The sequence below is a fragment of the Oenanthe melanoleuca genome, unplaced genomic scaffold (assembly GCF_029582105.1).
Source record: "Oenanthe melanoleuca isolate GR-GAL-2019-014 unplaced genomic scaffold, OMel1.0 S031, whole genome shotgun sequence".
Lineage (NCBI taxonomy): Eukaryota > Metazoa > Chordata > Aves > Passeriformes > Muscicapidae > Oenanthe > Oenanthe melanoleuca.
Window position 1 is genome coordinate 9,071 of NW_026612680.1, and position 26,430 is coordinate 35,500.

The 26,430-nt window shown below is 55.0% G+C and overlaps 1 long non-coding RNA gene across 1 annotated transcript; it reads left to right on the forward strand.

Moving 5' to 3' along the window:
• Nucleotides 1-5,613: 5,613 nt before the first annotated feature.
• On the forward strand, nt 5,614-7,890 carry LOC130266393 (uncharacterized). The gene is made up of 3 exons (XR_008842873.1): nt 5,614-5,885; nt 6,501-6,568; nt 7,664-7,890. It is a non-coding gene; the product is annotated as an uncharacterized LOC130266393 (long non-coding RNA).
• Nucleotides 7,891-26,430: the final 18,540 nt, after the last annotated feature.

The following is a 26,430-nucleotide window of genomic DNA, read 5'->3' on the forward strand; positions in this document are numbered from 1 at the left end:
TCTGCATCAGTGACACGCACAGGGAGTTAGGGAGGAGAACTCCTTAGTTCAGCAGGAAGCAGCAGGGCAGGAGAGGGGAGAGGGGCTCACTGGGATGGGATGGGATGGGAAGTCACAGTGAGCCTGGCAAATGGCCCCTGCAGTGTGCAGGGAGAGGCTGTGCAAGGAGAATGGCAAAGTGTAACTCAGAATGGCAATTATTAGTAGAGTTTTGGTTGGAAAGGGCATGAAAAATACCCTCACCTGGACAAGAGTTATTTCACTCTGTGATGTATTGACAGGAGTGCCCAAATCCCAGCTGGAGTAACCCTTGTGATGCCATCAGCATTGGGAATGTCTGGCTCTGTGAGTTCTCTATGTGGCAGGGGGTCCCAACTTCAGGGAAATAGTGGGGCCCTTGGAAAGGCAGGAGAGGGAATCCTCAAAGGCCTGAGAGCCTGGTTTCTGACAGAGAACTGTAGTGATGGGAAGACTCAAAGTTCTGAAACTTTTGAAGGTGTTGAGACTTTTGAAAATACTCTTCAAAAGGAATGAATTTGTTATCCACGTGCACTTGGGATCAGGCAGAGAATCCTGAGCTGCAGTTCCAGGTGGAGTGGTTCATGCCAGACCCTTGTAGCCCTGGAACAGCATTTTTGATGTGAAGTCCCTGTAAGACTCTGAGAAGAAACTTAGACTGAGATTTGTTGGTGTCGCTGCACGCTCTGAGGGTAGAGAGGGCCAAGAGCTGACACACTGTCAGTCATTTCCAGCTGTGTTACCTGTGATTTCACACAGAACTGGCACTGTGATTTGTGGCTGCTGGTGTCAAGGTGACCAAGAAGTCTGTAGAAGGGGATTCCAGTGGAGGGGTTGGAAAGGCAAAGGGCTGTGCTGGGTGCCCCACCTTGGCAGCAGCTCTGGGGTCTCAGGCTGGCAGCCCTCCTCAGCTTTTCCAAAAGGGATAAATCACTTTAATGTGTGAAGGGAAATAAAGTAGTATTTTACTGTTAAATTAACTTATAGATCAAATGTCTTGCAATGTGCTCGCAGTCCTTCAGAATTTTCTCCAGGTAACATTTGCTGAAGGACACCTTTCAGATCCCAGTCCCCCTTAAAGCAGCTTGGGATGCTCAAACTTAGAGGGCTTTTCCAGTTGTAGGAACAAGGAAAATGCAGTCTGCCCAGCTCCTGACCCAGAGGAGTGTCCGTAGCAGCAGAGGGTGGCAGCCCAGGGTGACCAGCACCTTGCCATTGCAGGTGGCACCCGGGTGGGTCTGGAGCGTTGTCTTCTGGTTGCAACCCCATTGTTTTGTTGTGATCCCGCGTTCAGGATCCTGGGAGGAGCAGCTGTCTGGAGGCAGGGAAGGGCAGTCCCAGCATGGTCCTGTAGAAGCTTTCCTGTCATCCTCCTGGTGCTCCTCAGAGCTGTAGATGGAAAGAAGTGGGCTGTGCTGTGCCACTGCCAGCATCTCCACTGCCCCTTGCTGGGTGATTCTCTTGCACCAAAGCAGGACAGTTCTGCCCCCTTCACCTTCTCATTAAATCAGAGTCTAGGAAAAATGTTACTCCCTCCAGATTTAGAAGTGTGATACCTCAGCTGTCTGTGCAGAATTTCCAAACAGTAACTTGGGGTGTCATTGCCAAAAACTTTGGGTTCCTTTACCCACCAGGCCGTGTCTCCAATCCCAGCCCACGTTCCAATGAACGTGTCACTCACTCCTGCAGACGTTGCCATCAAAGCAGTGCAGATTCCCTGGGTTCTGGGGTGCTTCTGTGTTTTTGAGTGGATGTTTTCAGCTTAACAGTGTGTTGGGGCTGGGGAGGGTGGGGAGACACAAGCCTTTGCTAACCCTGACAGAGCTGAGCAGTGCTAGGGAGAGAAAAACCAAGAGAAATTCACGGTGTGGTAGCAGAGAAGCCGTGGGATCATTTCTTTTGTTATTTGCAGATAAGAAAATGACCCAGTGGGAAGAGCCCAGGCTGCAGAACCCAGCCATCATCACAGGCCCAGTAAGTAGAGCTGTGGGATCCTGCAGGAAATGCCTGACTGGGGCACAGCTGAAGGAGCAGCAGCCCCTGCCTGCTCCTGGGCTCAGGGGTGGGCAGCCTGGGAAGCAGGAGCTCTCTGCCCACATCTAAGGCAGAGGAAGCTGGGGATGTCACAGCAGGCTCTGGGCAGCCTCCCTGCTTGCTCAGGGTTTGGGGATGCCTAAGGGGAAGTGCCCCTGTTTGCCTTACCTGGGTCATTCCTGGCAGTAGCGTTTCACTGGGCTGGCACATTGTTCTATTTATTTGAGGATCTCTGGACCATAAAGAGCTGTTTGCACTTGGGAGGAGAGAGGTGGGCCCATGTGGATTCAAAGTGGGGAAAAAAAGGCTCTGTGTGTAAATTCACCTTTAGCAGCGTGTCCATGGAGTGTATCTGTAATTAAATCGGTACCTGTACTTGCCTTTGTACACCTTGCCGTCTTTTGCTGTGAATAAAAACATTCATTCAATAAAGTTAAGTCGCCCCTAGTCAAGATACCCCACGTCTTCCCCTTGGCTCCTGTCTTTCTTTTTCATATTTGCTGTAGCATTAACTCTATTTCTTTTTCTCTCTATTTCTTTTCTTTTTCTCTGGATTTCTTTTTCTCTCTATTTCTGTCTGACTCTATTTCTCTTTCCCTGTTTCTAGTAGTCTCTAACTCTGGTTTTTTTTCTTTTTCACTCTTTCTTTTTTTTTTCTCTCTAACCTTTTTCTAACTTTCTTTTCCTTTCTAGCTGTACAATTTAAAAAACAGCAATACAAATTTTCAGGCTCCTTGCAAGTAAAAAAAAAAAACAAAACACCAAAAAACCTTATGTTATTATTTAAATAAAATTATTTACACCTCAGGAGCCTGAAATTTTCTACTGCTGCACCAGACATACATATTTTTTCTCCTTTTTCATATATGCCAGGTAGGGCCCCTCATTAATACTCCAGATGGCAGTGACTAATAATTACCTTGATTGAACATTACATGCCTACTCTGGAGTACTAATGAAAGTAGTTATTAGTTAGTTGGGCAGTTAATTCAATATTTAGCTAAGTAGCCAATTTCTCGGTGCACCACCACGCCTGTCACTCACCCAAAGATCCACTTCTCACACAAGCCCAGCCCGTCACAACCCCAGCCCCGGTCCCTCGACACGTGGGGGCCCCAGGGTGTCACCTGCACATCACGGCATCTCCTGTGCCCGAGCGCCTCCGGAGGGACCCTGAGGCCATCCCCAGCGCTGATCCCGTCCCTCCCGAGGGACCCTGAGGCCATCCCCAGCGCTGACCCGTCCTTCCCGAGGGACCCTGAGGCCATCCCCAGCGCTGACCCTGTCCCTCCCGTGTCCGTCCCCCTGGGACGCTCCCCCAGCCCCGCCCCAGCCCCGCCCCTGCCCCGCGCCCCAGCCCTGGCTGCGCACCCGCCGCTAACGCCGCCTTGTGGGCACAGCGCGGTACTGCAGCCGCTGCCGAGCACTGCCAGAGCGCCGGCTCGGGGGTGGCTGCAGTACCGCGCTCTGCCCACAAGGCGGCAGCACTGCCGCCCTTCCCACGCTCGCAGCCGCGGCCGCTCTCGCAGCCCGAACTCGGCGTCACCCTCCCCTCTATTCACACACACCCCCCGCTCCCCGCTCCATCCGGGCAGCGCCGGCGGGGACGCCGCTGCAAATCCGGATCTCCGGCGAGGAGAACAGCATTGCTGCCCTGCCGGATTGAGAAATCCGATTCCTTGCAGAGATTGAGGGGATAGGGAGCTGATCCTCAGGCTGGCTTTTGGTAGCGGCAATTGGGTGAGATGGGGAGAGGGGATATTCTCCCGGATCCGTTAAAGCCAGCTCTGCTGGGTTTGGGTATCTCTCTCCAAAAACTGATCCCGCTGAAGGGGGCTTGAGGAAGCAGCGGGATGCCCTGGGGGCTGTGCTGGAACCCCCAGCCCCGGTGAGGAATGCTGGGCAGTGCCGGCTCCGAGGGGACCCGGAACAGGGAGCAGCCCCGCTTCGGCCCCGGGAGAGGGGGCGGGCCGCGAGCGATGGCCCCGCCCCAGCCCGGGCAGGACGAGGCGCCGGGGAGGGAGCGGGCGGGGCCGGGCGGGGATTGAGGGGAGGGGCCGGGCGGGGATTGAGGGGCGGGGCCGGGCCCGACTCAGGTGCGCGGGGCCCCAGTGCGGCTGCGCGGGCCGGGGCCTATTTCTATGCGGCCGATCCGCTGCCGGCCCGTTCCATTCGGGAACACTCGTGCTGGGATGCGGCGGGATCCTCGTCGGAGCGCTGTGCCAGGGACAGCTCCCGGTTCTGCGCGATCCTGGGGCGCTCAGGTAGGACCAGGGTCGGGTCTAGGTTTTGGCGGTATTGGCTGGGGGTTCCAGGCGGTGCCGCCTCTCCCCGGGCAGGCAGGGTGCGGGTAGCGGGGCCGGGATCGGGATCGCCGCAGGCAGCAGCAGCAGCCGCCCCGGACGGGCGCTGGGGCTGAGCCCGGCGCTGCCGCTCCCATTCCGTTCCGGCGGCCGCGGCACTCTGGACACGGTCCCGCTGTGGCCGCGGGGAGCCGGGGCTCTGCCGGTAACCGCGCCCGGAAGAACGGCGGCGGGATCTCCCCGTGTAGACGCTGCATCGCGGCTGGAGCCGGCCGGGGCGCGGGGAGCGCCGTGCCAGCCCTGGGAGCCCCAAATCCCGCCGCTCCCGGTGCCCCCGTCCCGCAGAGGCCCCGTAGCCCTGAGCGCGGAGCAGCGCCCGGCTCCCCGTTCCCGTGCGCGCACAGCCCCGGGGCTGCTGCCCGCGCACCCCTGCGGAACGAGCGGGGCTGGGGCGCGGGACGAGCCGCTCGGCGGGGCCGGGCACGGTTCTGCTCGGGCTGTTTCTCATTCACCTGCCAGATGGGATGCTCCCCCTCTCCCTTGCTTTGCAACTCCAAGAAGCTCTGCAATGGCAAAGCCTCTTTTATTAAAATTCGGCTGCGGCTTTTCCTCTTTGCTTCCAGGACACAGGATATACTGGGATTGAGAGGGTTCCTAAAATCCGACTCTCGAGGACACGGCCCGTGGGAGAATTGAACTTACAACCTTGGCACTACCTGGACTGTGCTCCGACTGACTGAGCCCTCTGCATCACAGGTATGAAACTCCCAAGGATGGGAATCCTTGGCTCCAGCAAGCTGCACAGAGGCCTCAGTGCCTCCCACTCACTGCCAGCAATACTCCTTGGTGTTTCTGTGTGTCCCAGCTGCGAGGGGCAGGAGGAGGCCAGGAGTCCCCGAAAGGCGTCCGGCACCTCTTGTCCATGGGCCCTCGGGGCAGGGGCTGTGCCTGCAGCGTCCTGCCCGTGCCGAGCGCACGGCCCGGGATGGGCGCTGGGTACCCGGCCGGCGCTGGCACGGACACGGCTCAAGGGCTGCCCGTGGCTCCCGGGCCAGGGGCTGCTCTGAGCAGGCTCCTGGAGACGCTGCAGCCTGGATACAGGCCACTGACAGCCCAAAAGCAGCCCAAGGAGCAGCTGGCGTGTCCTGGTGATGGTGGCACTGGCTGCGTGCAGAGGGGCTCAGACAGCAATTCCTGGTTCCAGCCTCCCAGAGCTCCCAGGCAGCTGCCAGGTATGTCCTGTCCACCCCAATTCCCTTCCCTTCCCTTCCCTTCCCTTCCCTTCCCTTCCCTTCCCTTCCCTTCCCTTCCCTTCCCTTCCCTTCCCTTCCCTTCCTGCCTGAGGCCTCGTTCAGCAGCAGCAGCACTGAAGCCAAGGCAATCTTGCCTCACAGCTATTAAATGCCAACCGACAGCCTGCAGAGATGCCTTCAAATCAAAGGTTCAGGTGGGATGAAGTTTTGTTTGGACGAAGGTGGGAGTTTCCAGGGAGCCAGCTGGAAGTGCAGAAGGGATGGAAAGCTTTCCCAGGTGGGTCCCACTGGAGGTGTGCTGGAGGCAGGGATGTGCACCCTTTGCTGAAGGAAAAGAACTTGCAGAGGCCACTGCTGAGGCCCTGAAAGGAGCTGAGCTGCTGCAGGGAGAGATGTCCTCCCGTGGGCACGGGGAGCTGCCTTGGCACGGGACGGGAGTGCCCCTGGCCCGGCCTTCTCCTGCTTGAAAATATCACCTGGAGCCCCGGCTCAGGGGGGCTAAATCAGCTGGACTCCGGGCAGCTCTGTCAGCTGCCCCCCAGGGACATGGGTGGGGCTGGGGGATGAGGGCTTTAAATAGCCAATTCTTTGGAACAGATGCCTGTCCCTGTCCCGATGCTGCTGAGCTTCCTTGGACGCTCTGCCCGTTCCTGGCACAGCTGGCGTTCAAGGGGCAGCTCTGCACGGGAATATCCACCCTCCGTGAGGCACTGTGAGGGTATGGCAGCAGGAACTGAGCAGGGAATTGGGGGCTGTGGGATAATTCACGGGAACTAGAAAGCTGACAGTGGGCCCCGAGTCTGGGCGCTGCACAGAGAACAATCTTTGTGCTGCCCTGTCACCATTTTCTTCTCGTTCTTTTTTTTTTTTTTTTTTTTTTTTTTTCTTTCAGGTGCTGGACTTGCCTCTGTGGATGTGCGCTGAGCTCTCACTGCAGGGGACTGTGAGGCCTGACTGGCTGTGAGTTTGTGTTCTTCTCTCAGGGGAATCAGAAATGATCATTAATTAGACCACAGAAATCTTTTCTGAAACCTTTCCCCTTTCCTGCCCTTTGCTGGTAAGTCTTTTCTTTCTGCCTTTAACTCTACAGCTGTTCCCTGATGTGATTTCCCCTGCCTCACTTCTGTGCAGCTCCTAGCTGGGGAAAACTGGGATAACTTAGAGGGGACAGAGGTGAAACTTTTAGCTGGATTTTTCTAAAATTTTCTAATGATACTGAAATTATTTCCAATTGCCCCAGTGAGGAGAACACCAACTTGCAGGCATCAAAAGCTCCAAACTCGTTTAATTGAGGTAGGTCCAAGGAAAAATCCAGCCATGCCAGGCTGAGGCTGGAGCCTGCTCATAATTCATTATTGGTGTCTGCTGCAGTCTAGGAATAGCTCTCTCATTTGTCACTTGCTTGATCTGCTTTTATATCCCTGATTCAAATGGAGTTAGGCAAACTTCATGTTTGCTATTAGGCTATGAAGAAGCCTATTGTAACCAGCAAATGCTTTTCTTAGATGGAAATGTGCATGCAAAATACAAAGAGCTTTGATACTGAGATTTTTTTTTTCCCCCCCCCCTGAGGTTCAAGTATTTTATCATTTTAATAGCATTCCATTTTCCTGTTGCACTCATTTTTAGAGTGCATCTTTTGTATTAGCTCTGAGTAGCATAATTCCTTCCAAATTCCTGTGGCACTATTACCATAACTATGCAATTAGCTACAGCTGGATGTAGCAGAGGTGAACACTAAATAGTTTTGTTGGCAGGAGGCCCAGTGTCTTTTAACCCAGACACCTTCTTTACTGATGCCTGGTTTGTTACTCTGCTTTAGGGAGTATGGGGAACTTCAGATACAAAGAAGAGAATTTAAAAGTTATAATTGTACAAGTTTGTTATGCAAAAAGGTGCTGAAGGTGCTGTGGATCTGTTTTGGATTGTTATTTGTGTTTTGTTAGGTTTTTTGTTTTGTTCTGTGGTTTTTTTTTGTTTTTTTTTTTTTTGTTTTTTTTTTTTGTGTGTGTGTGTGTTGGGTTTTTTTTTTTTTCCCACCTATCTTTTCCCTAGCTTGAAGAAACTTGAAGAAGGAATTTGGATATATAAAAACAAGCTGAGAAGAGCATCAGTGTGTTCACTGGCAGCACGGGCTGGGATGAGGGCTGAGCAGGACCCAAGCTGCAGCACATCATCCATTCAGCTTTCACCTCATGTTTTATCACGGCCTTTATGAGACAGATGTGAATCGATGAGTCCCAGGCCGAGCCATGCCCGTGCCCCGTTCTGTTGGAGCTGGTGCTTTCCTGACACATTCACCAGCCACACTCTGTAAAAAATACTCCTGGGTCTGCTGCTGTTCCTCTTCCTGCTTTATATTCAATTTTCCACCCCTTCTCTCCTCTCTGTCCGCTGTGTCTTTTGTGTTCCTTTCTTGGCCTGTGTGCTCCCCATCCCATTCCCTTTCACTGCTTCACTCTCTCTTGTTCTTCTTTTTCTTTTTTGAAATGAATACTCAATATTTATGTAATATCTCTTACTCAATCCCTCTCCCTGTTCTGTCCTACTTTTTGCCTCTGTCTCACTTGCTGCCTGCATCTTTATTTCTCCTTTCTTCCTCTCCTTGTCCCTCTGTCCTGCACCGTGACTGTGTTTCTTTGTCCCTGTCACTGTCCCTTTGCCTGTACCTGTGTGCACCTGCTCCTGCCCAGTGCTCCTCCCTGACCGTCCCCTCTCTTGGTGAGCCTCTGTCCTGCTGGCCGTGCCTCTCTGTCTCCGTCCCTGTGCTGCTCCTTGGCCGCGTTTGCCCGCCCTGGCACGTGCCGCGGTCGATTCCTCTGCGGGTTCTTGTTTCCCTCTTTGTATCCCTCAGTCATTGCTGCGTGTTTGGCACCGTGTTTCATTCTGCGTCCTTCTCCGTGCCTCGCTCGTGTTCCTGTTTTATTCTGTGTGGCTCTGTGGAGCTCCCCGTGCCGGTGGTTCCCACGGGTGTGTCCCATTTGCTGTCCCTGTTCTTTTTTAATCCCTCTCTGTGTGCGGCCCATTCACCATCCCAGGTGTTTTTTGGTTTTTTTTCCATTTCATCCTGCGCCTTGATCTTAGTTTTCTTGCTGTGTCCTCTCTGCTGGTGCTTCCTCTTCTGCCCCTTGTTGCCTGTGTCTGCGGGGCTGAGAAGGAACTTCAGCCCTTCTGGGGGCTGTCCCCCACTTCCTTGCGTGAGCAGAGTCCCTTTTTGGGGGGATGGACCGTGGGAAGGGTTCGAATAAAGTGCCGTGCTCCTGCCCGAGGCAGTTGTAGTTGTTGTGTGCCTTCTTTGGGGGTGAGGAAAAAAGGCTGAGGGGGACAGGGGGTGGAGACTCGGGGGCTCCCGTGTCCTTTGGGGCACCCCAAGGTCCCGAGGAGAGGGAGCCACGCTGCGGTGAAGGGGCAGGGGAGTGGGGAATGGGGGGGTGGTGCCGGGTGCCGTCCCCCAGAGGGACCCAAGAGTGCCAGAACATTCACAGGGAGGGCTGGGTGTAGAAGGCAGGAAAATATAAATATAAAAAATACCTAACTACAGCTTAAATAAATGTTTTATTTGGTTAGAGAAGGGTTTTTTAATAGATAATCTAAATATAAAATAAAAATAATAGAAAAATAAAAATATATTTATATAAATATAAAATATATACAAATAGAAGTAACAACTTTATATTAAATATATAAATAATGCAAATATATAGTGTATGAATATAAATTATATATATGAGATTAGAAATACGCAAATAATATAGTTTAAAATAAATGTTTTTTTTTGTTTTATTTGGTAAAGGCAGGTTTTTTTATAATTAATACAAGCAAAATAAATACACAAATATACAATAAGTTTATAAAGACATAAAAGTAGAAGTATTTGTGCATACATGAATATATGGAAGTAAATACATAACTATATAGATCAATATAAATGTAGGATATAAATAATATATACTTCTGGTATAATATATTTATAATATAGATACATTGATTGCAGACATAAAAATGAAAAATATAAATAGAAACATTTAAATATAGTTTAAAATAAAGGGGTTTTTTGTTTGTATTTGGGTAAAGGTGGGGCTTTTAAATAAAATTAGAAACATACACATATATAATATATAAAGATATATGCATAAAATAGAAATGAATTTTAACAATATAAATATTATGTGTACAATAAATAATAAAAATAATATTGTGTATATGTTATAATGCAACCTTAATTGAAAATATAAAATGTGTATAGATTGTGAATGTGAATATAAATTAAATATTAATAGATTTTTATTTAAAGGGGTTTTTTTATTATTTGCTTTTAGTTTTGGTCGGGGTGTTTTGGGGGCATTCTTTTCGGAGGATTTTTTGAAGGGATGGGACTCGTTGCTTTTTGCCTTCGCTTCTCTCTCTGTCCCCAAAGCGCCGCAGCCCCGGGCTGAGCTCGGCGCAGTGCTGCCGCCTTGTGGGCACAGCGCGGTACTGCAGCCAGCCCAGAGCCGGCAATGGCAGTGCTGCCGCCTTGTGGACACAGCGCGGTACTGCAGCCAGCCCCGAGGCGGCAATGGCAGTGCTGCCGCCTTGTGGGCACAGCGCGGTACTGCAGCCAGCCCCGAGCCGGCAATGGCAGTGCTGCCGCCTTGTGGACACAGCGCGGTACTGCAGCCAGCCCCGAGGCGGCAATGGCAGTGCTGCCGCCTTGTGGGCACAGCGCGGTACTGCTGCCAGCCCCGAGCCGGCCCCTGGCAGCGCTGCCGCCTTGTGGGCACAGCGCGGTACTGCGCGCGTGCCCTTCCGATGATGGGAGCGAGCGCGTGCCGGGACGCTGCCCTGTAGGACTGACGCCACGCTGCGGAAGTGGCCTCTGCCAGTACTAGAGATGGCGGCCGAGAAGGGCGGAAGTGACGTCTTGCCACTCTCAAGATGGCGGTTTGGCCGGCACTCGTTTGACCTTCTATGTATGGCGGCAGTTCCGGGTACCACAACAAAGATGGCAGCCGGGCCGGAAGTGGCCTCTGCCAGTACTAGAGATGGCGGCCGAGAAGGGCGGAAGTGACGTCTTGCCACTCTCAAGATGGCGGCTCGGCCGGCACTCGCCTGACCTTCTACATATGGCGGCAGAAAGGGCGGGAAAATCAAGGACCCCAGTCTGTTTTGTGGGCTGCCTGCCCGCGACGCCCACACCGATCCCCGCGGCGCGATTTTCTGCCGCGTTTCCGAGAGTGCGGACACGGGCTGTGGGCTCAGCGGCGCCGCGGGCGCGCGGGAAACGGGCAGGCGCAGACAGGCGGCTGCGGGCAGACGCCTTTCTCTGCCGGGGTCCTGTACTGCCGGGGGCGGTACCGAAGGCGGGCCCGGGGGCGGTACCAAGGGCGGAACCAGGGGCGGTACCAAGGGCGGCACCGACGGCGGCAGCGACGGCGGTACCGGGGGCGGTACCCACGGCGGTACCGGGGGCGGTACCGGGCGGGGATCCAGGTGCCGGGCCGTGAGGTGATCCAGGGGCGGGGCCGGGCCCGGCACAGGTGCGCGGGGTCTCGGTGCGGCTGCGCGGGGCGTGGCCGAGGTGATTGAACTCTAGGTAATTGGCTCGGCCGCCATTTGCTCAGGCTGAGCTTGCTTCGGACGGTGGCTGCGTTGGAGCTCCGCGCACAGGGACAGGTTGGATTTCTGCTTTCCCTCCTCTCAAACCCTCTCCCCCTCCTCCTCGTGTTCCCCTTCTTTTTCTCCCTTTCCCGCCTTTCTCTCTCCTCCTCAAACCGACTCTTTCCCTCCCCTTTCGGCCTCTCCTCCTGTTTCTCTCTCTACCTTTCCTCCCTCCTCCCCGTGTTCCTTTTCTTTTCTTTCTCCCCCCAACCTGTCCCCCCCATTCTCCCTCTCCTGTCCCTACCCCGCTCCCCTCTCCTGGGTCCCCTCCTGGGTCCCCCGTCCCTCTCCGCCCCCGGCCTTTCCCTCCCCGTCCCGCTTCCCTCCGCAGCCCGAGTCCTCCCTGTCCCTCTCATCCCTGTGTCCCTGCTCTCCGTCCCTTCTCCCCTGGCTGTTTCTCGCTGTTCCCTCCCTCTGCCCCCGGCGGGGTTCCCCCCATCCGCCCCCCATACCTATACACACCCTACCCTACCCTGTTCTATTCCTTTCTCCTCCTGCTCCTACCCTTCCTTCCCCCCAACCCTGGGCCCCCCGTTCCCTCTCCCTGCTCCCGTTCCCCTCATTCAATCCTCCCCTCCTTCCTCCACCCTCCCATTCCCCCCCCCCCCCCAGCGCCCCTTCCCCTGTCCCCGCTGCCCCGCACACCCCGGCACCCCCCGCCCTCGGTCCTTGGTCACCCACCCCGACCGCCTCGTCTGCCCCCCATTCCCATCCTCCGTGCCGGCTTTTCCTCTTTCCCCCGCCCAGCGTGGTTCGGGGCTCTGCCGCATAATAAAGGCCGGAGAGCCCGAGCGGCTGGACCCGGCCGGGCGCGGGGGCCGCCGTGCCAGCCCTGGAGCCCCAAATCCCGGCGCTCCCGGTGCCCCCGTCCCGCGGAGGCCCCGCAGCCCTGAGCGCGGAGCAGCGCCCGGCTCCCCGTTCCCGTGCGCGCGCAGCCCCGGGGCTGCTGCCCGCGCACCCCTGCGGAACGAGCGGGGCTGGGGCGCGGGACGAGCCGCTCGGCGGGGCCGGGCACGGTTCTGCTCGGGCTGCTTCTCCATCACCTGCCGGCTGGCATGCTCCCCCTCTCCCTTGCTTTGCAAACTCCAAAAAGCTCTGCAATGGCAAAACCTCTTTTATTAAAACTCGGCTGCGGCTTTTCCCCTTTGCTTCCAGGTCACAGGATATACTGGGATTGAGAGGGTTCCTGAAATCCGACTCTCGAGGACACGGACTCTCGAGGACACGGCCCGTGGGAGAATTGAACTCACAACCTTGGTACTACCTGGGCTGTGCTCCGACTGACTGAGCCCTCTGCATCTCAGGTATGAAACTCCCAAGGATGGGAATCCTTGGCTCCAGCAAGGAAACTGCAGCTCGTTCTATTCTGCTAAAGCTGCTTTACACACCAGCCCCTGCCACGGCTGTAGGGTAGAACTGGCTGGCAGCTGGCATGACAGCACCGCATCTTCCCATCCCCTGATTTTCCTGCCCTTTCCAGGATTTACCCAGCAGCTGTACATTTGCTCTTGCCATGTCTCTTTGTAGGGAGAAGTGAGCAGGACAGGTTCTGAGGCTTCCCTTGCTGCGTGACCTGAGTTCCTCTGGAGAGTGGCAGGTGGCATTTCCTGCAGGTGAGTGTTGCCCAAATGAAGCAGCTGCTGAAGCTGGGGCTGGTTTTGTGGCCCAGAGCTGCACAGAGGCCTCAGTGCCTCCCACTCACTGCCAGCAATGCTCCTTGTTGTTTCTGTGTGTCCCAGCTGCGGGGAACGGGGGGCAGGAGGAGGCCAGGAGTCCCCGAAAGGCATCCAGCACCTCTTGTCCTTGGGCCTTCGGGGCAAGGGCTGTGCCTGCAGTGTGCTGCCCGTGCCAAGCACACGGCCCGGGATGGGCGCTGGGTGCCCGGCCGGCGCTGGCACGGACACGGCTCAAGGGCTGCCCGTGGCTCCCGGGCCAGGGGCTGCTCTGAGCAGGCTCCTGGAGACGCTGCAGCCTGGATACAGGCCACTGACAGCCCAAAAGCAGCCCAAGGAGCAGCTGGCGTGTCCTGGTGATGGTGGCACTGGCTGCGTGCAGAGGGGCTCAGACAGCAATTCCTGGTTCCAGCCTCCCAGAGCTCCCAGGCAGCTGCCAGGTATGTCCTGTCCACCCCAATTGCCTTCCCTTCCCTTCCCTTCCTGCCTGAGGCCTCGTTCAGCAGCAGCAGCACTGAAGCCAAGGCAATCTTGCCTCACAGCTATTAAATGCCAACCGACAGCCTGCAGAGATGCCTTCAAATCAAAGGTTCAGGTGGGATGAAGTTTTGTTTGGACGAAGGTGGGAGTTTCCAGGGAGCCAGCTGGAAGTGCAGAAGGGATGGAAAGCTTTCCCAGGTGGGTCCCACTGGAGGTGTGCTGGAGGCAGGGATGTGCACCCTTTGCTGAAGGAAAAGAACTTGCAGAGGCCACTGCTGAGGCCCTGAAAGGAGCTGAGCTGCTGCAGGGAGAGATGTCCTCCCGTGGGCACGGGGAGCTGCCTTGGCACGGGACGGGAGTGCCCCTGGCCCGGCCTTCTCCTGCTTGAAAATATCACCTGGAGCCCCGGCTCAGGGGGGCTAAATCAGCTGGACTCCGGGCAGCTCTGTCAGCTGCCCCCCAGGGACATGGGTGGGGCTGGGGGATGAGGGCTTTAAATAGCCAATTCTTTGGAACAGATGCCTGTCCCTGTCCCGATGCTGCTGAGCTTCCTTGGACGCTCTGCCCGTTCCTGGCACAGCTGGCGTTCAAGGGGCAGCTCTGCACGGGAATATCCACCCTCCGTGAGGCACTGTGAGGGTATGGCAGCAGGAACTGAGCAGGGAATTGGGGGCTGTGGGATAATTCACGGGAACTAGAAAGCTGACAGTGGGCCCCGAGTCTGGGCGCTGCACAGAGAACAATCTTTGTGCTGCCCTGTCACCATTTTCTTCTCGTTCTTTTTTTTTTTTTTTTTTTTTTTTTTTTTTCTTTCAGGTGCTGGACTTGCCTCTGTGGATGTGTGCTGAGCTCTCACTGCAGGGGACTGTGAGGCCTGACTGGCTGTGAGTTTGTGTTCTTCTCACAGGAGAATCAGAAATGATCATTAATTAGACCACAGAAATCTTTTCTGAAACCTTTCCCCTTTCCTGCCCTTTGCTGGTAAGTCTTTTCTTTCTGCCTTTAACTCTACAGCTGTTCCCTGATGTCATTGCCCCGGTCTCACTTCTGTGCAGCTCCTAGCTGGTGAAAGCTCATAATAGAGCTGGTAACAAGTAAGCACTTGTTTCTACACTTCTTTTTCCAAAACTTTCACCAGAACTTAATTTCACTAGTTAGGAAGCATGGTGAGGGGTGCAGGAGGAGCAGGAACAGGGGAGGGAAGCCTTGAGCACTGCAGGCTACAAAGATCTGCGTTTATCAATTTGATTTAGTCCTGCTGTGTTAAGGATACATAAATAGGCAAAATCCAAGGCACAGGGTGAAGTTCCTGTGACAATGCTACTAAGTGTTTATCTTTAATTACACAGTGTGCCCCATTTCCCTTTAATAAGTGCTCTGATACCCCTGTAGAAACAAACACAACATGGGTGGGACAGTGCACCTCACAACTCCACAAAGAGTGGCACCTCTACCTCGTATGGCAGTGCCATTTTAGTACAGCCCAACTGTCTCACAGCAGAGGGCTGAAGGCCCCTGGGAAAACAATTCTGGCACGCCCCTGAGCCCTTCCCCGGCTCTGTGGGGTGCCCCTGAGCCCTTCCCCGGCTCTGTGTGCCCCAGCTGCCCTGTCACCTCACCCCATGGGCACACTGCTCCCTGCAGCACACACACACTGCTGCCTTCCTGGCAGCTCCCAGGCACCTACCAGCCACGTGTTGGACGGGATCAGGAGGGAAAACAGCCCTTCTGCAGCCATTTTCTGGGCAGCTGGCAGTGATTCACGCACAAGGGGCATGGATACCATCAGTGGGTTCCCCTCAAAGTCTGTCCACGTTCAGCAGCACATGGTGGTATTCACCATCTGCATCAGTGACACGCACAGGGAGTTAGGGAGGAGAACTCCTTAGTTCAGCAGGAAGCAGCAGGGCAGGAGAGGGGAGAGGGGCTCACTGGGATGGGATGGGATGGGAAGTCACAGTGAGCCTGGCAAATGGCCCCTGCAGTGTGCAGGGAGAGGCTGTGCAAGGAGAATGGCAAAGTGTAACTCAGAATGGCAATTATTAGTAGAGTTTTGGTTGGAAAGGGCATGAAAAATACCCTCACCTGGACAAGAGTTATTTCACTCTGTGATGTATTGACAGGAGTGCCCAAATCCCAGCTGGAGTAACCCTTGTGATGCCATCAGCATTGGGAATGTCTGGCTCTGTGAGTTCTCTATGTGGCAGGGGGTCCCAACTTCAGGGAAATAGTGGGGCCCTTGGAAAGGCAGGAGAGGGAATCCTCAAAGGCCTGAGAGCCTGGTTTCTGACAGAGAACTGTAGTGATGGGAAGACTCAAAGTTCTGAAACTTTTGAAGGTGTTGAGACTTTTGAAAATACTCTTCAAAAGGAATGAATTTGTTATCCACGTGCACTTGGGATCAGGCAGAGAATCCTGAGCTGCAGTTCCAGGTGGAGTGGTTCATGCCAGACCCTTGTAGCCCTGGAACAGCATTTTTGATGTGAAGTCCCTGTAAGACTCTGAGAAGAAACTTAGACTGAGATTTGTTGGTGTCGCTGCACGCTCTGAGGGTAGAGAGGGCCAAGAGCTGACACACTGTCAGTCATTTCCAGCTGTGTTACCTGTGATTTCACACAGAACTGGCACTGTGATTTGTGGCTGCTGGTGTCAAGGTGACCAAGAAGGGGATTCCAGTGGAGGGGTTGGAAAGGCAAAGGGCTGTGCTGGGTGCCCCACCTTGGCAGCAGCTCTGGGGTCTCAGGCTGGCAGCCCTCCTCAGCTTTTCCAAAAGGGATAAATCACTTTAATGTGTGAAGGGAAATAAAGTAGTATTTTACTGTTAAATTAACTTATAGATCAAATGTCTTGCAATGTGCTCGCAGTCCTTCAGAATTTTCTCCAGGTAACATTTGCTGAAGGACACCTTTCAGATCCCAGTCCCCCTTAAAGCAGCTTGGGATGCTCAAACTTAGAGGGCTTTTCCAGTTGTAGGAACAAGGAAAATGCAGTCTGCCCAGCTCCTGACCCAGAGGAGTGTCCGTAGCAGCAGAGGGTGGCAGCCCAGGGTGACCAGCACCTTGCCATTGCAGGTGGCACCCGGGTGGGTCTGGAGCGTTGTCTTCTGGTTGCAACCCCATTGTTTTGTTGTGATCCCGCGTTCAGGATCCTGGGAGGAGCAGCTGTCTGGAGGCAGGGAAGGGCAGTCCCAGCATGGTCCTGTAGAAGCTTTCCTGTCATCCTCCTGGTGCTCCTCAGAGCTGTAGATGGAAAGAAGTGGGCTGTGCTGTGCCACTGCCAGCATCTCCACTGCCCCTTGCTGGGTGATTCTCTTGCACCAAAGCAGGACAGTTCTGCCCCCTTCACCTTCTCATTAAATCAGAGTCTAGGAAAAATGTTACTCCCTCCAGATTTAGAAGTGTGATACCTCAGCTGTCTGTGCAGAATTTCCAAACAGTAACTTGGGGTGTCATTGCCAAAAACTTTGGGTTCCTTTACCCACCAGGCCGTGTCTCCAATCCCAGCCCACGTTCCAATGAACGTGTCACTCACTCCTGCAGACGTTGCCATCAAAGCAGTGCAGATTCCCTGGGTTCTGGGGTGCTTCTGTGTTTTTGAGTGGATGTTTTCAGCTTAACAGTGTGTTGGGGCTGGGGAGGGTGGGGAGACACAAGCCTTTGCTAACCCTGACAGAGCTGAGCAGTGCTAGGGAGAGAAAAACCAAGAGAAATTCACGGTGTGGTAGCAGAGAAGCCGTGGGATCATTTCTTTTGTTATTTGCAGATAAGAAAATGACCCAGTGGGAAGAGCCCAGGCTGCAGAACCCAGCCATCATCACAGGCCCAGTAAGTAGAGCTGTGGGATCCTGCAGGAAATGCCTGACTGGGGCACAGCTGAAGGAGCAGCAGCCCCTGCCTGCTCCTGGGCTCAGGGGTGGGCAGCCTGGGAAGCAGGAGCTCTCTGCCCACATCTAAGGCAGAGGAAGCTGGGGATGTCACAGCAGGCTCTGGGCAGCCTCCCTGCTTGCTCAGGGTTTGGGGATGCCTAAGGGGAAGTGCCCCTGTTTGCCTTACCTGGGTCATTCCTGGCAGTAGCGTTTCACTGGGCTGGCACATTGTTCTATTTATTTGAGGATCTCTGGACCATAAAGAGCTGTTTGCACTTGGGAGGAGAGAGGTGGGCCCATGTGGATTCAAAGTGGGGAAAAAAAGGCTCTGTGTGTAAATTCACCTTTAGCAGCGTGTCCATGGAGTGTATCTGTAATTAAATCGGTACCTGTACTTGCCTTTGTACACCTTGCTGTCTTTTGCTGTGAATAAAAACATTCATTCAATAAAGTTAAGTCGCCCCTAGTCAAGATACCCCACGTCTTCCCCTTGGCTCCTGTCTTTCTTTTTCATATTTGCTGTAGCATTAACTCTATTTCTTTTTCTCTCTATTTCTTTTCTTTTTCTCTGGATTTCTTTTTCTCTCTATTTCTGTCTGACTCTATTTCTCTTTCCCTGTTTCTAGTAGTCTCTAACTCTGGTTTTTTTTCTTTTTCACTCTTTCTTTTTTTTTTTCTCTCTAACCTTTTTCTAACTTTCTTTTCCTTTCTAGCTGTACAATTTAAAAAACAGCAATACAAATTTTCAGGCTCCTTGCAAGTAAAAAAAAAAAAACAAAACACCAAAAAAACCTTATGTTATTATTTAAATAAAATTATTTACACCTCAGGAGCCTGAAATTTTCTACTGCTGCACCAGACATACATATTTTTTCTCCTTTTTCATATATGCCAGGTAGGGCCCCTCATTAATACTCCAGATGGCAGTGACTAATAATTACCTTGATTGAACATTACATGCCTACTCTGGAGTACTAATGAAAGTAGTTATTAGTTAGTTGGGCAGTTAATTCAATATTTAGCTAAGTAGCCAATTTCTCGGTGCACCACCACGCCTGTCACTCACCCAAAGATCCACTTCTCACACAAGCCCAGCCCGTCACAACCCCAGCCCCGGTCCCTCGACACGTGGGGGCCCCAGGGTGTCACCTGCACATCACGGCATCTCCTGTGCCCGAGCGCCTCCGGAGGGACCCTGAGGCCATCCCCAGCGCTGATCCCGTCCCTCCCGAGGGACCCTGAGGCCATCCCCAGCGCTGACCCGTCCTTCCCGAGGGACCCTGAGGCCATCCCCAGCGCTGACCCTGTCCCTCCCGTGTCCGTCCCCCTGGGACGCTCCCCCAGCCCCGCCCCAGCCCCGCCCCTGCCCCGCGCCCCAGCCCTGGCTGCGCACCCGCCGCTAACGCCGCCTTGTGGGCACAGCGCGGTACTGCAGCCGCTGCCGAGCACTGCCAGAGCGCCGGCTCGGGGGTGGCTGCAGTACCGCGCTCTGCCCACAAGGCGGCAGCACTGCCGCCCTTCCCACGCTCGCAGCCGCGGCCGCTCTCGCAGCCCGAACTCGGCGTCACCCTCCCCTCTATTCACACACACCCCCCGCTCCCCGCTCCATCCGGGCAGCGCCGGCGGGGACGCCGCTGCAATCCGGATCTCCGGCGAGGAGAACAGCATTGCTGCCCTGCCGGATTGAGAAATCCGATTCCTTGCAGAGATTGAGGGGATAGGGAGCTGATCCTCAGGCTGGCTTTTGGTAGCGGCAATTGGGTGAGATGGGGAGAGGGGATATTCTCCCGGATCCGTTAAAGCCAGCTCTGCTGGGTTTGGGTATCTCTCTCCAAAAACTGATCCCGCTGAAGGGGGCTTGAGGAAGCAGCGGGATGCCCTGGGGGCTGTGCTGGAACCCCCAGCCCCGGTGAGGAATGCTGGGCAGTGCCGGCTCCGAGGGGACCCGGAACAGGGAGCAGCCCCGCTTCGGCCCCGGGAGAGGGGGCGGGCCGCGAGCGATGGCCCCGCCCCAGCCCGGGCAGGACGAGGCGCCGGGGAGGGAGCGGGCGGGGCCGGGCGGGGATTGAGGGGAGGGGCCGGGCGGGGATTGAGGGGCGGGGCCGGGCCCGACTCAGGTGCGCGGGGCCCCAGTGCGGCTGCGCGGGCCGGGGCCTATTTCTATGCGGCCGATCCGCTGCCGGCCCGTTCCATTCGGGAACACTCGTGCTGGGATGCGGCGGGATCCTCGTCGGAGCGCTGTGCCAGGGACAGCTCCCGGTTCTGCGCGATCCTGGGGCGCTCAGGTAGGACCAGGGTCGGGTCTAGGTTTTGGCGGTATTGGCTGGGGGTTCCAGGCGGTGCCGCCTCTCCCCGGGCAGGCAGGGTGCGGGTAGCGGGGCCGGGATCGGGATCGCCGCAGGCAGCAGCAGCAGCCGCCCCGGACGGGCGCTGGGGCTGAGCCCGGCGCTGCCGCTCCCATTCCGTTCCGGCGGCCGCGGCACTCTGGACACGGTCCCGCTGTGGCCGCGGGGAGCCGGGGCTCTGCCGGTAACCGCGCCCGGAAGAACGGCGGCGGGATCTCCCCGTGTAGACGCTGCATCGCGGCTGGAGCCGGCCGGGGCGCGGGGAGCGCCGTGCCAGCCCTGGGAGCCCCAAATCCCGCCGCTCCCGGTGCCCCCGTCCCGCAGAGGCCCCGTAGCCCTGAGCGCGGAGCAGCGCCCGGCTCCCCGTTCCCGTGCGCGCACAGCCCCGGGGCTGCTGCCCGCGCACCCCTGCGGAACGAGCGGGGCTGGGGCGCGGGACGAGCCGCTCGGCGGGGCCGGGCACGGTTCTGCTCGGGCTGTTTCTCATTCACCTGCCAGATGGGATGCTCCCCCTCTCCCTTGCTTTGCAACTCCAAGAAGCTCTGCAATGGCAAAGCCTCTTTTATTAAAATTCGGCTGCGGCTTTTCCTCTTTGCTTCCAGGACACAGGATATACTGGGATTGAGAGGGTTCCTAAAATCCGACTCTCGAGGACACGGCCCGTGGGAGAATTGAACTTACAACCTTGGCACTACCTGGACTGTGCTCCGACTGACTGAGCCCTCTGCATCACAGGTATGAAACTCCCAAGGATGGGAATCCTTGGCTCCAGCAAGCTGCACAGAGGCCTCAGTGCCTCCCACTCACTGCCAGCAATACTCCTTGGTGTTTCTGTGTGTCCCAGCTGCGAGGGGCAGGAGGAGGCCAGGAGTCCCCGAAAGGCGTCCGGCACCTCTTGTCCATGGGCCCTCGGGGCAGGGGCTGTGCCTGCAGCGTCCTGCCCGTGCCGAGCGCACGGCCCGGGATGGGCGCTGGGTACCCGGCCGGCGCTGGCACGGACACGGCTCAAGGGCTGCCCGTGGCTCCCGGGCCAGGGGCTGCTCTGAGCAGGCTCCTGGAGACGCTGCAGCCTGGATACAGGCCACTGACAGCCCAAAAGCAGCCCAAGGAGCAGCTGGCGTGTCCTGGTGATGGTGGCACTGGCTGCGTGCAGAGGGGCTCAGACAGCAATTCCTGGTTCCAGCCTCCCAGAGCTCCCAGGCAGCTGCCAGGTATGTCCTGTCCACCCCAATTCCCTTCCCTTCCCTTCCCTTCCCTTCCCTTCCCTTCCCTTCCCTTCCCGCCTGAGGCCTCGTTCAGCAGCAGCAGCACTGAAGCCAAGGCAATCTTGCCTCACAGCTATTAAATGCCAACCGACAGCCTGCAGAGATGCCTTCAAATCAAAGGTTCAGGTGGGATGAAGTTTTGTTTGGACGAAGGTGGGAGTTTCCAGGGAGCCAGCTGGAAGTGCAGAAGGGATGGAAAGCTTTCCCAGGTGGGTCCCACTGGAGGTGTGCTGGAGGCAGGGATGTGCACCCTTTGCTGAAGGAAAAGAACTTGCAGAGGCCACTGCTGAGGCCCTGAAAGGAGCTGAGCTGCTGCAGGGAGAGATGTCCTCCCGTGGGCACGGGGAGCTGCCTTGGCACGGGACGGGAGTGCCCCTGGCCCGGCCTTCTCCTGCTTGAAAATATCACCTGGAGCCCCGGCTCAGGGGGGCTAAATCAGCTGGACTCCGGGCAGCTCTGTCAGCTGCCCCCCAGGGACATGGGTGGGGCTGGGGGATGAGGGCTTTAAATAGCCAATTCTTTGGAACAGATGCCTGTCCCTGTCCCGATGCTGCTGAGCTTCCTTGGACGCTCTGCCCGTTCCTGGCACAGCTGGCGTTCAAGGGGCAGCTCTGCACGGGAATATCCACCCTCCGTGAGGCACTGTGAGGGTATGGCAGCAGGAACTGAGCAGGGAATTGGGGGCTGTGGGATAATTCACGGGAACTAGAAAGCTGACAGTGGGCCCCGAGTCTGGGCGCTGCACAGAGAACAATCTTTGTGCTGCCCTGTCACCATTTTCTTCTCGTTCTTTTTTTTTTTTTTTTTTTTTTTTTTTTCTTTCAGGTGCTGGACTTGCCTCTGTGGATGTGTGCTGAGCTCTCACTGCAGGGGACTGTGAGGCCTGACTGGCTGTGAGTTTGTGTTCTTCTCATCAGGAGAATCAGAAATGATCATTAATTAGACCACAGAAATCTTTTCTGAAACCTTTCCCCTTTCCTGCCCTTTGCTGGTAAGTCTTTTCTTTCTGCCTTTAACTCTACAGCTGTTCCCTGATGTCATTGCCCCGGTCTCACTTCTGTGCAGCTCCTAGCTGGGGAAAGCTCATAATAGAGCTGGTAACAAGTAAGCACTTGTTTCTACACTTCTTTTTCCAAAACTTTCACCAGAACTTAATTTCACTAGTTAGGAAGCATGGTGAGGGGTGCAGGAGGAGCAGGAACAGGGGAGGGAAGCCTTGAGCACTGCAGGCTACAAAGATCTGCGTTTATCAATTTGATTTAGTCCTGCTGTGTTAAGGATACATAAATAGGCAAAATCCAAGGCACAGGGTGAAGTTCCTGTGACAATGCTACTAAGTGTTTATCTTTAATTACTACAGTGTGCCCCATTTCCCTTTAATAAGTGCTCTGATACCCCTGTAGAAACAAACACAACATGGGTGGGACAGTGCACCTCACAACTCCACAAAGAGTGGCACCTCTACCTCGTATGGCAGTGCCATTTTAGTACAGCCCAACTGTCTCACAGCAGAGGGCTGAAGGCCCCTGGGAAAACAATTCTGGCACGCCCCTGAGCCCTTCCCCGGCTCTGTGGGGTGCCCCTGAGCCCTTCCCCGGCTCTGTGTGCCCCAGCTGCCCTGTCACCTCACCCCATGGGCACACTGCTCCCTGCAGCACACACACACTGCTGCCTTCCTGGCAGCTCCCAGGCACCTACCAGCCACGTGTTGGACGGGATCAGGAGGGAAAACAGCCCTTCTGCAGCCATTTTCTGGGCAGCTGGCAGTGATTCACGCACAAGGGGCATGGATACCATCAGTGGGTTCCCCTCAAAGTCTGTCCACATCCAGCAGCACATGGTGGTATTCACCATCTGCATCAGTGACACGCACAGGGAGTTAGGGAGGAGAACTCCTTAGTTCAGCAGGAAGCAGCAGGGCAGGAGAGGGGCTCACTGGGATGGGATGGGATGGGAAGTCACAGTGAGCCTGGCAAATGGCCCCTGCAGTGTGCAGGGAGAGGCTGTGCAAGGAGAATGGCAAAGTGTAACTCAGAATGGCAATTATTAGTAGAGTTTTGGTTGGAAAGGGCATGAAAAATACCCTCACCTGGACAAGAGTTATTTCACTCTGTGATGTATTGACAGGAGTGCCCAAATCCCAGCTGGAGTAACCCTTGTGATGCCATCAGCATTGGGAATGTCTGGCTCTGTGAGTTCTCTATGTGGCAGGGGGTCCCAACTTCAGGGAAATAGTGGGGCCCTTGGAAAGGCAGGAGAGGGAATCCTCAAAGGCCTGAGAGCCTGGTTTCTGACAGAGAACTGTAGTGATGGGAAGACTCAAAGTTCTGAAACTTTTGAAGGTGTTGAGACTTTTGAAAATACTCTTCAAAAGGAATGAATTTGTTATCCACGTGCACTTGGGATCAGGCAGAGAATCCTGAGCTGCAGTTCCAGGTGGAGTGGTTCATGCCAGACCCTTGTAGCCCTGGAACAGCATTTTTGATGTGAAGTCCCTGTAAGACTCTGAGAAGAAACTTAGACTGAGATTTGTTGGTGTCGCTGCACGCTCTGAGGGTAGAGAGGGCCAAGAGCTGACACACTGTCAGTCATTTCCAGCTGTGTTACCTGTGATTTCACACAGAACTGGCACTGTGATTTGTGGCTGCTGGTGTCAAGGTGACCAAGAAGTCTGTAGAAGGGGATTCCAGTGGAGGGGTTGGAAAGGCAAAGGGCTGTGCTGGGTGCCCCACCTTGGCAGCAGCTCTGGGGTCTCAGGCTGGCAGCCCTCCTCAGCTTTTCCAAAAGGGATAAATCACTTTAATGTGTGAAGGGAAATAAAGTAGTATTTTACTGTTAAATTAACTTATAGATCAAATGTCTTGCAATGTGCTCGCAGTCCTTCAGAATTTTCTCCAGGTAACATTTGCTGAAGGACACCTTTCAGATCCCAGTCCCCCTTAAAGCAGCTTGGGATGCTCAAACTTAGAGGGCTTTTCCAGTTGTAGGAACAAGGAAAATGCAGTCTGCCCAGCTCCTGACCCAGAGGAGTGTCCGTAGCAGCAGAGGGTGGCAGCCCAGGGTGACCAGCACCTTGCCATTGCAGGTGGCACCCGGGTGGGTCTGGAGCGTTGTCTTCTGGTTGCAACCCCATTGTTTTGTTGTGATCCCGCGTTCAGGATCCTGGGAGGAGCAGCTGTCTGGAGGCAGGGAAGGGCAGTCCCAGCATGGTCCTGTAGAAGCTTTCCTGTCATCCTCCTGGTGCTCCTCAGAGCTGTAGATGGAAAGAAGTGGGCTGTGCTGTGCCACTGCCAGCATCTCCACTGCCCCTTGCTGGGTGATTCTCTTGCACCAAAGCAGGACAGTTCTGCCCCCTTCACCTTCTCATTAAATCAGAGTCTAGGAAAAATGTTACTCCCTCCAGATTTAGAAGTGTGATACCTCAGCTGTCTGTGCAGAATTTCCAAACAGTAACTTGGGGTGTCATTGCCAAAAACTTTGGGTTCCTTTACCCACCAGGCCGTGTCTCCAATCCCAGCCCACGTTCCAATGAACGTGTCACTCACTCCTGCAGACGTTGCCATCAAAGCAGTGCAGATTCCCTGGGTTCTGGGGTGCTTCTGTGTTTTTGAGTGGATGTTTTCAGCTTAACAGTGTGTTGGGGCTGGGGAGGGTGGGGAGACACAAGCCTTTGCTAACCCTGACAGAGCTGAGCAGTGCTAGGGAGAGAAAAACCAAGAGAAATTCACGGTGTGGTAGCAGAGAAGCCGTGGGATCATTTCTTTTGTTATTTGCAGATAAGAAAATGACCCAGTGGGAAGAGCCCAGGCTGCAGAACCCAGCCATCATCACAGGCCCAGTAAGTAGAGCTGTGGGATCCTGCAGGAAATGCCTGACTGGGGCACAGCTGGAAGGAGCAGCAGCCCCTGCCTGCTCCTGGGCTCAGGGGTGGGCAGCCTGGGAAGCAGGAGCTCTCTGCCCACATCTAAGGCAGAGGAAGCTGGGGATGTCACAGCAGGCTCTGGGCAGCCTCCCTGCTTGCTCAGGGTTTGGGGATGCCTAAGGGGAAGTGCCCCTGTTTGCCTTACCTGGGTCATTCCTGGCAGTAGCGTTTCACTGGGCTGGCACATTGTTCTATTTATTTGAGGATCTCTGGACCATAAAGAGCTGTTTGCACTTGGGAGGAGAGAGGTGGGCCCATGTGGATTCAAAGTGGGGAAAAAAAGGCTCTGTGTGTAAATTCACCTTTAGCAGCGTGTCCATGGAGTGTATCTGTAATTAAATTCGGTACCTGTACTTGCCTTTGTACACCTTGCTGTCTTTTGCTGTGAATAAAAACATTCATTCAATAAAGTTAAGTCGCCCCTAGTCAAGATACCCCACGTCTTCCCCTTGGCTCCTGTCTTTCTTTTTCATATTTGCTGTAGCATTAACTCTATTTCTTTTTCTCTCTATTTCTTTTCTTTTTCTCTGGATTTCTTTTTCTCTCTATTTCTGTCTGACTCTATTTCTCTTTCCCTGTTTCTAGTAGTCTCTAACTCTGGTTTTTTTTCTTTTTCACTCTTTCTTTTTTTTTTTCTCTCTAACCTTTTTCTAACTTTCTTTTCCTTTCTAGCTGTACAATTTAAAAAACAGCAATACAAATTTTCAGGCTCCTTGCAAGTAAAAAAAAAAAACAAAACACCAAAAAACCTTATGTTATTATTTAAATAAAATTATTTACACCTCAGGAGCCTGAAATTTTCTACTGCTGCACCAGACATACATATTTTTTCTCCTTTTTCATATATGCCAGGTAGGGCCCCTCATTAATACTCCAGATGGCAGTGACTAATAATTACCTTGATTGAACATTACATGCCTACTCTGGAGTACTAATGAAAGTAGTTATTAGTTAGTTGGGCAGTTAATTCAATATTTAGCTAAGTAGCCAATTTCTCGGTGCACCACCACGCCTGTCACTCACCCAAAGATCCACTTCTCACACAAGCCCAGCCCGTCACAACCCCAGCCCCGGTCCCTCGACACGTGGGGGCCCCAGGGTGTCACCTGCACATCACGGCATCTCCTGTGCCCGAGCGCCTCCGGAGGGACCCTGAGGCCATCCCCAGCGCTGATCCCGTCCCTCCCGAGGGACCCTGAGGCCATCCCCAGCGCTGACCCGTCCTTCCCGAGGGACCCTGAGGCCATCCCCAGCGCTGACCCTGTCCCTCCCGTGTCCGTCCCCCTGGGACGCTCCCCCAGCCCCGCCCCAGCCCCGCCCCTGCCCCGCGCCCCAGCCCTGGCTGCGCACCCGCCGCTAACGCCGCCTTGTGGGCACAGCGCGGTACTGCAGCCGCTGCCGAGCACTGCCAGAGCGCCGGCTCGGGGGTGGCTGCAGTACCGCGCTCTGCCCACAAGGCGGCAGCACTGCCGCCCTTCCCACGCTCGCAGCCGCGGCCGCTCTCGCAGCCCGAACTCGGCGTCACCCTCCCCTCTATTCACACACACCCCCCGCTCCCCGCTCCATCCGGGCAGCGCCGGCGGGGACGCCGCTGCAATCCGGATCTCCGGCGAGGAGAACAGCATTGCTGCC